An 11,187-nucleotide genomic window follows, 5' to 3' on the forward strand; every position below is an offset into this window, starting at 1 on the left:
ATGAAGACCATTCTCAGCAATCAGACTGTCGACATTCCAGAAAATGTTGACATTACTCTGAAGGGACGCACAGTTATTGTGAAGGGCCCCAGAGGAACCCTGTGGAGGGACTTCAATCACCAATATAGAACTCAGTCTTCTTGGAAAGAAAAAAAAGAGGCTCCGGGTTGACAAACGGTGGGGTAACAGAGAGGAACTGGCTGCCGTTCAGAATATTTGTAGTCATGTACAGAACACGATCAAGGGTGTTACACTGGGCCTCAGTTACAAGATGAGGTCTGTGTATGCTCACTTCCTCATCAACGTTGTTATCTAGGAGAATGGGTCTCTTGTTGAAATCCAAAATTTATTGGGTGAAAAATACATCCACAGGGTTCAGATGAGACCAGGTGTTGCTTGTTCAGTATCTCAAGCCCAGAAAGTTGAATTCATCCTTGAAGGAAATGACATTGAGCTTGTTTCAAATTCAGCGGCTTTGATTCAGCCACAACAGTTAAAAACAAGGATATCAGGAAATTTTTGAACGGTATCTATGTCTCTGAAAAGGGAACTGTTCAGCAGGCTGATGAATAAGATTTGAGAGCTGTCCACCTATACAAACAAGATGCTGGATGATTCCTAAGACCTATTTGTGATATTTAAACGATACAATAAAAGACCTACTGATTTGAAATAATAATAATAATAATTTCAAAAAATTAGGCAGGCATGGCGGCATGAGCCTGTGATCCCAGCTATACAGGAGGCTGAGGCAGGAGGATCGCCTGAGCCCAGGAGGTCACGGCTGCCTTTAGCCATGATCGCACCACATGATCGCCAGCCTGGGTGACAGAATGATATCCTGTCTCAAAAAAAGAAAGAAAAGAAAGAAGAAAGAAAGAAAGAAAGAAAGAAAGAAAGAAAGAAAGAAAGAGAGAGAGAGAGAGAGAGAGAGAGAGAGAGAGAAAGAAAGAAAGAAAGAAAGAAAGAAAGAAAGAAAGAAAGAAAGAAAGAAAGACAAAAGAGCAGGGAGCAGGAGCAGTAAGGAAATGGAGGAAATGTGGGCAGCTATGAAATGGAAACATGAGAGATCCTTATGGTGATGAAACTGTTCTATATCTTGACCTATCAGTGTCAGTATCCTGGTTGTGCTATTGTGCTATTAGCCATGTCTACTGCGAGAATGAAGACCATTCTCAGCAATCAGACCGTTGACATTCCAGAAAATGTTAACATCACTCTGAAGGGACGCACAGTTGTTGTGAAGGGCCCCAGAGGAACCCTGTGGAAGGACTTCAATCACATCAATATAGAACTCAGTCTTCTTGGAGTTTTGCAACATGTTACCATTGGGAGAATGGCTATAGGGCACACTGGATCTCTGTACAGGGGATTTCTATTTACAATTGCATGTGAACCTACAATTATCTCAAAATGAAAAGTTTAATTAAAAGAAGCAGTTAATGATATGCATGCTGAGTAGTGGGATGAATAAACATGTGACAAAGCAAGTATTACAAATTGTCAAAGGAACAATGTAGGAGGTGGATATCGGATGTTTCCTGTAAAACTGTCAACTTTTCTGTATGTTGAAGTTTTTTCGTAGTAAAATGTTTAAGAAATAAAAAAAGAAGCCCAAATAGTGCAGGAGACTAAAGTAACCTGGAAATCCTGTTCCTCTACACCTCCTTTTACTTCTCAGCGGCTATCATTATTAATAATTTATTGTATACCTGTACAGACATTTTCTCTGAATTTGCAATCATGCTTAAAAATCTTAGGTTGGGAGTGGTGGTTCACACCTGCAATCCCAGCACTTTGGGAGGCTGAGGTGGATGAATCGCTTGAGGCCAGGAGTTTGAGACCAGCCTGGGCAACATGGCAAAACCCCGTCTCTACAAAAAATACAAAAATTAGCTGGGCGTGGTGATGCAGAGCTGTGGTTCCAGCTACTTGGGAGGCTGAGGTGGGAGGATTGCTTGAGCTCAGGGGTTTGAGGCTTAGTGAGCTGAGATTGAGCCACTGCAATTCAGACTGGGTGACAGAGCTAGACCCTGTTTCAAACAAACAAAAAAAGTTTTCTTAAAACACCATATGATATTATACCTTCTGTTCTGCAAATTGTCCTTAATAACATGCTGAGGATACCTATCTATGCAGTATGTAGAAACCTTGCTCTTTTAACTGCTGTGTATATATTTTTTGGTGTCAATATGCCGTTATTTATTTAACACTAAAGTTTTCTGCTAAACTTTTTCTCATAGAAATGACACATACACAAACACATAAAGTAGAATTCTTTATTTCTCCTCCTCCTACCCCACTCCAAAAACATAAGGGTATAGAGGGTGACAAGTGACCTAGGCCTAGCCAATCATTCTATTGCCTGAAAGGAAAGATGGTCTTTTTATCTAAGATTGGGACAAAAAGGATGACATGAGCCTGGAGTTATGTGAAGCCAAAGGAAAGCAGAGTTGAGAAACGAAGGGAGGGAAGGAGGGTGAGAAGGAGAGAGGAAAGGACACAGAACCATTAAGGGCAAACTAATGAGGTTGTCAAACCCTTGAATTCAATAGCACCTGAAGCTCCCTGAATGTTTCAGTTATGTCAGAAAATAAAGTCTATCCTTAATTCCTTTAACCTGGTTAGGGTTGTAACTCAGAACTCTGCCTAATATATAACAATATGTATTATATATGTAGTCAAACATATGCACATATAGACGAATATATTCTGTTCTGTGTACCATCCCACTACCCAGCATTATTCAAGCTATCTGTAAACAAGATATTAAAATGGAAATTTCCAGCCAAGCATGGTGGTTCACGCCTGTAATCCCAGCACTTTGGGAGGCTGAGGCGGTGGATCACCTAAGGTCAGGAGTTCGAGGCCAGCCTGGCCAAGATGGTGAAACCCTGGTCTCTACTAAAAAAATATAAAAATTAGCCAAGCGTGGTGGTGCACGCCTGCAGTCTCAGCTACTCGGGTGGCTGAGGCATGAAAATTGCTTGCAATGAGCCAAGATCATGCCATTGCACTCCAGCCTGGACGACAGAGAAAGACTTTGTCTCAAAAAATAAATAGGCTGAGCGCGATGGCTTACGCCTGTAATCTCAGCACTTTGAGAGGCCAAGGTGGGAGGATCACCTGAGGTCAGAAGTTCGAGACCAGCCTGTCCAACATGGCGAAACCCTGTCTCTACTAAAAATATAAAAATTAGCCAGGCATGGTGGCAGGCACCTGTAATCTCAGCTACTTGGGAGGTTGAGGCAGGAGAATCGCTTGAACCTGGGAGGCAGAGGTTGCAGTGAGCCAAGATCACACCACTACACTCCAGCCTGGGAAACAGAGCGAGACTGTGTCTCAAAAATAAATGAATAAATAAAAAATAAATAATAAAATGGAAATTTCCATTAAGCATTAATATACCTTAGTTGTAAAACAATGTGATGTGTGAAGTCACTATATGCAAACTTTCAAAAGAAATAACCTTAAGAATCTGTTATACGGGCCGGATACAGTGGCTCATGCCTGTAATCCCAACACTTTGGGAGGCCAAGGCAGGAGGATTGCTTGAGCCCAGGAGTTCAAAACCAGCCTAGTCAATATCGAGAGACTTTGTCTCTCCAAAAAAAAAAAAAAAAAAAAAATTAAAAAATCAGCTGGATGTGGTGGCAAGTACCTGTAGTCCCAGCTACTGGGGAGGCTGAACTCAGGAATTCGAGGCTGCAGTGAGTCATGATGGCGCCACTGCACTCTAGGTTTGGTGACAGAGTGAGATCCTCCCTCAAAACAAACAAACAAACAAAAAACTGTTACACGACATTTGAACCTCCTCCCTTATCTCAAGAATATAAGTGGTCCTGAGTGGAGCTTTGTGAGGAGATTATCTATGGGAAGAGATAGTTCTGTGTTGTAAGCTCCCGTCCCAGTGTTGGGGGGTACCAAACTCCCTGCCAGGAAGACTCAGGCAGAGGCGTCTTTTGTGTGTCTGGGAGGAAGTATGTTGCAGGCTAGGAAGCCACAAGGCGGATTGGAGTGGGATTGACACCCCAGTCACAATGACTGTCTGACTGCTCCCCTTACCCACGGGTGACAGCCATTTTGAGCAGTGGGACCCTGTTCCTCTGGTCCCAGTTTGAATTAACTGGGACAGAATTCCTTCCTATAAAATGTATAATAGAGACAAAGAGGGGGAAAAAACCCCTCTTTGGGTAGCTGAATCCAGAATGTCGCATTCTTCCATTGAGATTTGGAGGCGGGAGGAGCTGGTCTACAGAGAAAGAAAAATGCATCAGACCTGAAGAAAAAAGAAGCAGAGATGAGAAGTCGATGACAACTTGTTCCATGAGAGGAGATCTGGATTGAATGCATTCTATTTTCTTTTCATCAATTCCCCCTTTTATTGTTCTAGCTATATATATGTATGTATATATGTGTATGTGTACATATATGTATGTGTGAGACCCTGTCTCAAAAATATATATATATATACAGTCCCAGCCTGCAGTCCCAGCTCCTGGAGGAGGCTGAGCCCAGGAGTTCAAGGCTGCAGTGAGCCGTGTGTGTGTGTGTGTGTGTGTGTGTGTGTGTGTGTGTGTGTGTGTGTATAAATGTGTATATATAATATATAAATGTGTATATGTATGTGTATATATATATATAAATTCATATATATGAATTTCAAGGCTGCAGTGAGCCATGTGTATGTGTGTATATATATATAAATGTGTATATATATGCGTATTTATATATAATATATAATATATAAATGTGTATTTATATATAATATATAATATATAAATGTGTATTTATATATAATATATAATATATAAATGTGTATTTATATATAATATATAATATATAAATGTGTATTTATATATAATATATAATATATAAATGTGTATTTATATATAATATATAATATATAAATGTGTATTTATATATAATATATAATATATAAATGTGTATTTATATATAATATATAATATATAAATGTGTATTTATATATAATATATAATATATAAATGTGTATATATAAATGTGTATTTATATATTATATATAATATATAATATATAAATGTGTATATATGTGTATTTATTTATTATATATAATATACAATATATAAATGTGTACATACATAAATGTGTATATATATAAATTCATATATATACGAATTTCAAGGCTGCAGTGAGCCATGTGTATTTGTGTGTATATATAAATGTGTATTTATATATTATATATAATATATTATATATAAATGTGTATTTATATATTATATATAATATATAATATATAAATGTGTATATATAAATGTGTATTTATATATTATATATTATATATAAATGTGTATACATATAAATGTGTATTTATATATTATATATAATATATAATATATAAATGTGTATTTATATATTATATAATATATAATATATAAAGTGTATTTATATATTATATAATATATAATATATAAAGTGTATTTATATATTATATAATATATAATATATAAAGTGTATTTATATATTATATATAATATATAATATATAAATGTGTATTTATATATTATATATAATATATAATATATAAATGTGTATTTATATATTATATATAATATATAATATATAAATTTATTTATATATTATATATATATATAATATATAAATTTGTATTTATATATTATATATAATATATATAATATATAAATGTGTATTTATATATTATATATAATATATATAATATATAAATGTGTATTTATATATTATATATAATATATAATATATAAATGTGTATTTATATATTATATATAATATATAATATATAAATGTGTATTTATATATTATATATAATATATAATATATAAATGTGTATTTATATATTATATATAATATATAATATATAAATGTGTATTTATATATTATATATAATATATAATATATAAATGTGTATTTATATATTATATATAATATATAATATATAAATGTGTATTTATATATTATATATTATATATAATATATAAATGTGTATTTATATATTATATATAATATATAATATATAAATGTGTATTTATATATTATATATTATATATTATATATAAATGTGTATTTATATATAATATATAATATATAATATATAAATGTGTATTTATATATTATATATAATATATAAATGTGTATTTATATGTTATATATAATATATAATATGTAAATGTGTATTTATATATTATATATAATATATAATATGTAAATGTGTATATATAAATGTGTATTTATATATTATATATAATATACAATATATAAATGTGTATTTATATATTATATATAATATACAATATATAAATGTGTATTTATATATTATATATAATATACAATATATAAATGTGTATTTATATATTATATATAATATACAATATATAAATGTGTATATACATAAATGTGTATATATAAATTCATATATATATGAATTTCAAGGCTGCAGTGAGCTGTGTGTGTGTATATATATATTATTTATATAATATGTTATATCTAAATATAAATGTGTATATATAAATGTGTATACATAAATGTGTATATATAATATATAAATGTGTATATGTATACAAATGTGTATATATAAATATATATACACACACATATATGTACATATGTATGTGTGAATACACACATATATGTATTACATATACAAGTATATATACATGTATATGTAATACAATATAAATGTATTACACACACACACACACACACACACACACACACATATACGGCTCACTGCAGCCTCTAACTCCTGGGCTCAGCCTCCCCCAGGAGCTGGGACTACAGGCTGGGACTGTATATATATATATTTTTGAGACAGAGTCTCACTCTGTCACCCAGGCTGGAGTGCAGTGCTGCAATCATAGCTCACTGCAGTCTTGACTTCCTGCGCTCAAGTGATCCTCCCACCTCAGCCTCCCAAGCTGAAACTACATGTGCACGCCGTCAGGCCCAGCTAATTTTTTTGTATTTGTAGAGACGGGGTTTCTCCATGTTGCCCAAGCTGTTCTTGAATTCCTGGGCTCAAGCCATCTGCCCGCCTCAGCCTCCCACAGTGCTGGGATTACAGGCGTGAGCCACAACGCCTGGCTAAGCTATCTTGTTTTTCATACAATCCATGGGGTACATGTGAAATTTTATTACATATATATAATACATAACAAAGAAGTCAGAGTTTTTAGGGTGTCCATCCCAATACAATACATTTTTATTAACGGTAGTCACCTTACTCTGCTATCGAACATTGAATTTATGCCTTCTATCTAACCGTATGTTTGTACCCTTTAACCCACCTCTCTTCATCCTCTCCTCTGCCCCCAACTTGTTTAAGCTATCTTGAGTTGGTTTCTGGTGTTTCAACAAGATTCATAACTAACGCAACTGCTAACATTCCTCAATCGTTTGTCAAATACCATTTGGCATCTTCTGTTGTTCAATCATCTACTCTGGATCTACTCTTGGGGTCTCCCTGAACTTCTCCACTCCGTCCATCCTCCTCCTCCTCCTCCACATTCGGGGACCCCTTCATATTTCACGTCAGGCTTTCACATACGCTATCTTTGATCGTCCCAGGAATCCTGTGAGCTAGTTGTTTTTCCTATTTCAGTTCGACAGTCCTTTATCAAGTACCTACTAAGTGCCAGGAACCAAGCTGTAGGGTCTGTTCTCCTGTTCTCCCATAGTATGAGTATATAATCCCTCTCTAAAATCTCTGGGGCTCAGCCAGGCACGGTGGCTCATGCCTGTAATCCCTGCACTTTGGGAGGCCAAGGCAGGTGGATTACCTGAGGTTAGGAGTTCGAGACCAGCCTGACCAACACGGTGAAACCCCGTCTCTACTAAAAATACAAAAATTAGCTGGGCATGTTGACGGGCACCTGTAATTCCAGCTACCCAGGAGGCTGAGGCAGGAGAATTGCTTGAACCCAGGAGGCGGAGGTTGCAGTGAGCCAAGATCGCGCCATTGCACTCCAGCCTGGGCAAGCGAGAGAGACTCCATCTCTAAAATAAAATAAAATAAAATAAAATAAAATAAAACAAAACAAAATAGGCCAGGCGCGGTGGCTCACGCTTGTAATCCCAGCACTTTGGGAGGCCGAAGTGGGAGGATCACGAGGTCAGGAGATTGAGACCACAGTGAAACTCCGTCTCTACTAAAAATACAAAAAATTAGCCGGGCGTGGTGGCGGGCGCCTGTAGTCCCAGCTACTCGGAGAGGCTGAGGCAGGAGAATGGCATGAACCCGGGAGGCGGAGGTTGCAGTGAGCCGAGATTGCGCCACTGCACTCCAGCCTGGGCGATAGAGCAAGACTCCATCTCAAAAAAAAAAAAAAATATCTGGGGCTGATGTACAGACTCACTCGAACATGCAGGCCTGGAGGCCCACATATCCATGCCTAATATATTTACGATATGTAAATCAAGTTAACAAGCTACTAAATAAGAACTGTCTTCTGAGCTGCGCATGGTGGCTCATGCCTATAATCTGAGCACTTTGAGAGGCCGAGACGGGATGATCACTTGAGCCCAGGAGTTCAAGAATGGCCTGGGCACCATAGTGAGACCCCATCTCTTCGAAAATAAACAAACAAACAAACAAATAAATAAATAAATAAGAGCTGTGTTCTGCCCTATGTTGATAGATATAGCCAGGGTCAAATTTATAATTTTGGATAACTGCATCTATCCCCTTTCTCTTTGCACACTCAATTCTATCCTTACCTTGAGTGATCTCACAGGCACATGTGTGGACATTTTAGTTTGCACAACCAGCCTCTATCCATACCTGCTGCAAACAGCTGCTCTTTGGTTATGTCTTGGGCTTAAGAGTGCATATGACAGCGGTAACCCCCACCCCCCACCCATCCAGAGGGTCAACCAATTAAAGAGATCTGCACGGACTTTGGACCACTTGGGCAGCAAACTCCAGCGGCCCAGGTACCTGGGACATGATCTAGAGTTGGGGAGTGCTCAGTTGGTGAGAGGCCCTTCATTTTGCCTCACAGGCCTACCTAATCAACAAGGGCTATCTAGAAGAAGGGCAAAGTAACGCCCTCCAATGTGTGGGGTCCTCTGGTGTGGGTCTAAGATGAGCCCTGAAATTTAGAAGTGTTCAGTTTTCAGAGAGATAATATGCTGCACACACTGCATATTATTCATTCCCCCAGTGGGGTCTGGGGAGAGCTTGAGCAAATATGTTTGCACTTTTGCAACAAAATACATTAATATTCATTCTAAGCAAATGAAATAAAGACTATAAATAGTCTTTATAGATGTCTCTATAAATTCCTCATGTCATTTCAAGTCAGATTTTGCCACCACTTGAGCCTGTGCCAAACTTAAGAAAAAACTTTTGGCTGGCCTCATGCCTGTAATTCTAACACTTTGGGAGCCCAAGGCAGGATGATCGCTTGAGCCTGAGAGTTCAAGTCCAGCCTGGGCAATATAGCAAGACTCTGGTCTCTACAAAAGTAAGAAAACTAGCTGGGCACAATGGCACACACCTGTAGCCCTAGCTGCTTGGGAGTCTGAGGTGGGAGAATCCCTTGAGCTTGGGAGGTTGAGGCTGCAGTGAGCCATGATCACGCCACTGCACTCCAGCCTGGGTGACCGAGAAAGACCTTGTCTCAACAACAACAACAACAACAACAACAAAACCAACAACAACACACACAACTTTCCAATTTTCACAGCTTTTGAGATTTCAGAACTTGGAGATAAGGAGTTATGGAACTATAATAAAGTTGTAATATAGTCATTGCTGTTCAACTGATGACACATTTCTAGCCTTTCTTTCAACTAAGTGTAGCCATGTGGCTAAGCTCTCAGCAAGAGAATATGAGCAGAAGTGATGAGGGCTGCTTTGGGTCTGAACTTTTAGGCACCAGGCATGTATTTTCCCACAGTCTCTTCCCTCTTCCTCCAACCTGGAAGACAGATGTGTCTGCTATCCAGCTTCTGTCAAGCAGATGAGGACAGAGTCCTTATATTTGCAAAGCAACAATCTGGAAGGAACTAGAGTCCTCAGATGGCCGTGTGGGGCAAGATCCTTACCAAACTGCACTACTCAACTCAGGACTGCTATGAGGGAGGGACATGAACTTCTATTCTTCCTTAAGTCACTGTGATTTTTTTTTTGTAAAGATGTGGTCTCACTCTATTGCCCAGGCTGATTCTGAACTCCTGGGCTCAAGTGACCCTTCTGCCTTGGCCTCCCAAAGTGCTGGGATTACAGATATGAACCACCATGCCTGGCAAGCCACTGTATTTTTGAGCCTCCAGCCCACTTAGTCTTGAACTAATTAATACAAGAGACAAGTGCTGGGCATATTAAAGATGGAAAAGATACAGTCCTTACCTCCAAGGGATGATAAGCATATTTTAAGAAAGGAAAACCAACCCATATGTGGAGACTTCCAATGAAATGTGCTGTGTGCTGATGTGGCCGCCGTGGAAAAACACAGGCCTACCTGAGGGCTTCAGGGAAAACTTCCTCGAAGAGATGGCAGCTCAGCTGGACTGTGAAGGTTCAAGAGAGGCTGGTCAGGTGAGAAAATGGAAAAGGGTATATTATGGGTTACATTGTGTCCCCCTCCAGCAAAAGACATGTTGAAGTCCTAAATCCCAGTACCTCGGAATGTGACCTTATTTAGAAATAGGGTCACTGAAAATGTGATGGCTTATGCCTGTAATCCCAGCACTTTGGGAGGCTGAGACAGAAAGATCGCTTGAGTCCAGGAGTTCGAGACCAGCTTCAGCAACATTGTGTGACCCCGTCTCCACAAAAAATAAACAAAATTAGCAGGGCATGGTGACACACATTTGTGGTCTCAGCTACTTGGGAAGCTGAGGTGGGAATATTGCTTGAGCCCAGGATGTTGAAGCTGCAGGGAACCTTAGCATACTGGAGTAGGGTGGGCTAGAATCCAATACAACTGGTGACCTTTTTTGTTTTTTCTTTTTATTTTGAGACAGAGTCTTGCTCTGCCACCCAGGCTGGAGTGCAGTGGTATAATCATAGCTCACTGCAGCCTCCATCTCCGGGGCTAAAGTGATCCTTCTGCCTGTCTCCCAAGTAGTTGGGACTAGAGGTGCACTACTAATGCCTGGCTAATTTTTGTATTTTTGTGGAGAACAGGGACTTACTATGCTTCCCAGGCCGGTCTTCAACTCTTGGCC

At 37.9% G+C, this 11,187-nt stretch overlaps 1 pseudogene; it reads left to right on the forward strand.

Moving 5' to 3' along the window:
• Positions 1–573, forward strand: LOC100579801 (annotated as a pseudogene).
• Positions 574–11,187: the final 10,614 nt, after the last annotated feature.

This window comes from Nomascus leucogenys, unplaced genomic scaffold (genome assembly GCF_006542625.1).
Source record: "Nomascus leucogenys isolate Asia unplaced genomic scaffold, Asia_NLE_v1 Super-Scaffold_258, whole genome shotgun sequence".
Taxonomy (NCBI): Eukaryota; Metazoa; Chordata; class Mammalia; order Primates; family Hylobatidae; genus Nomascus; species Nomascus leucogenys.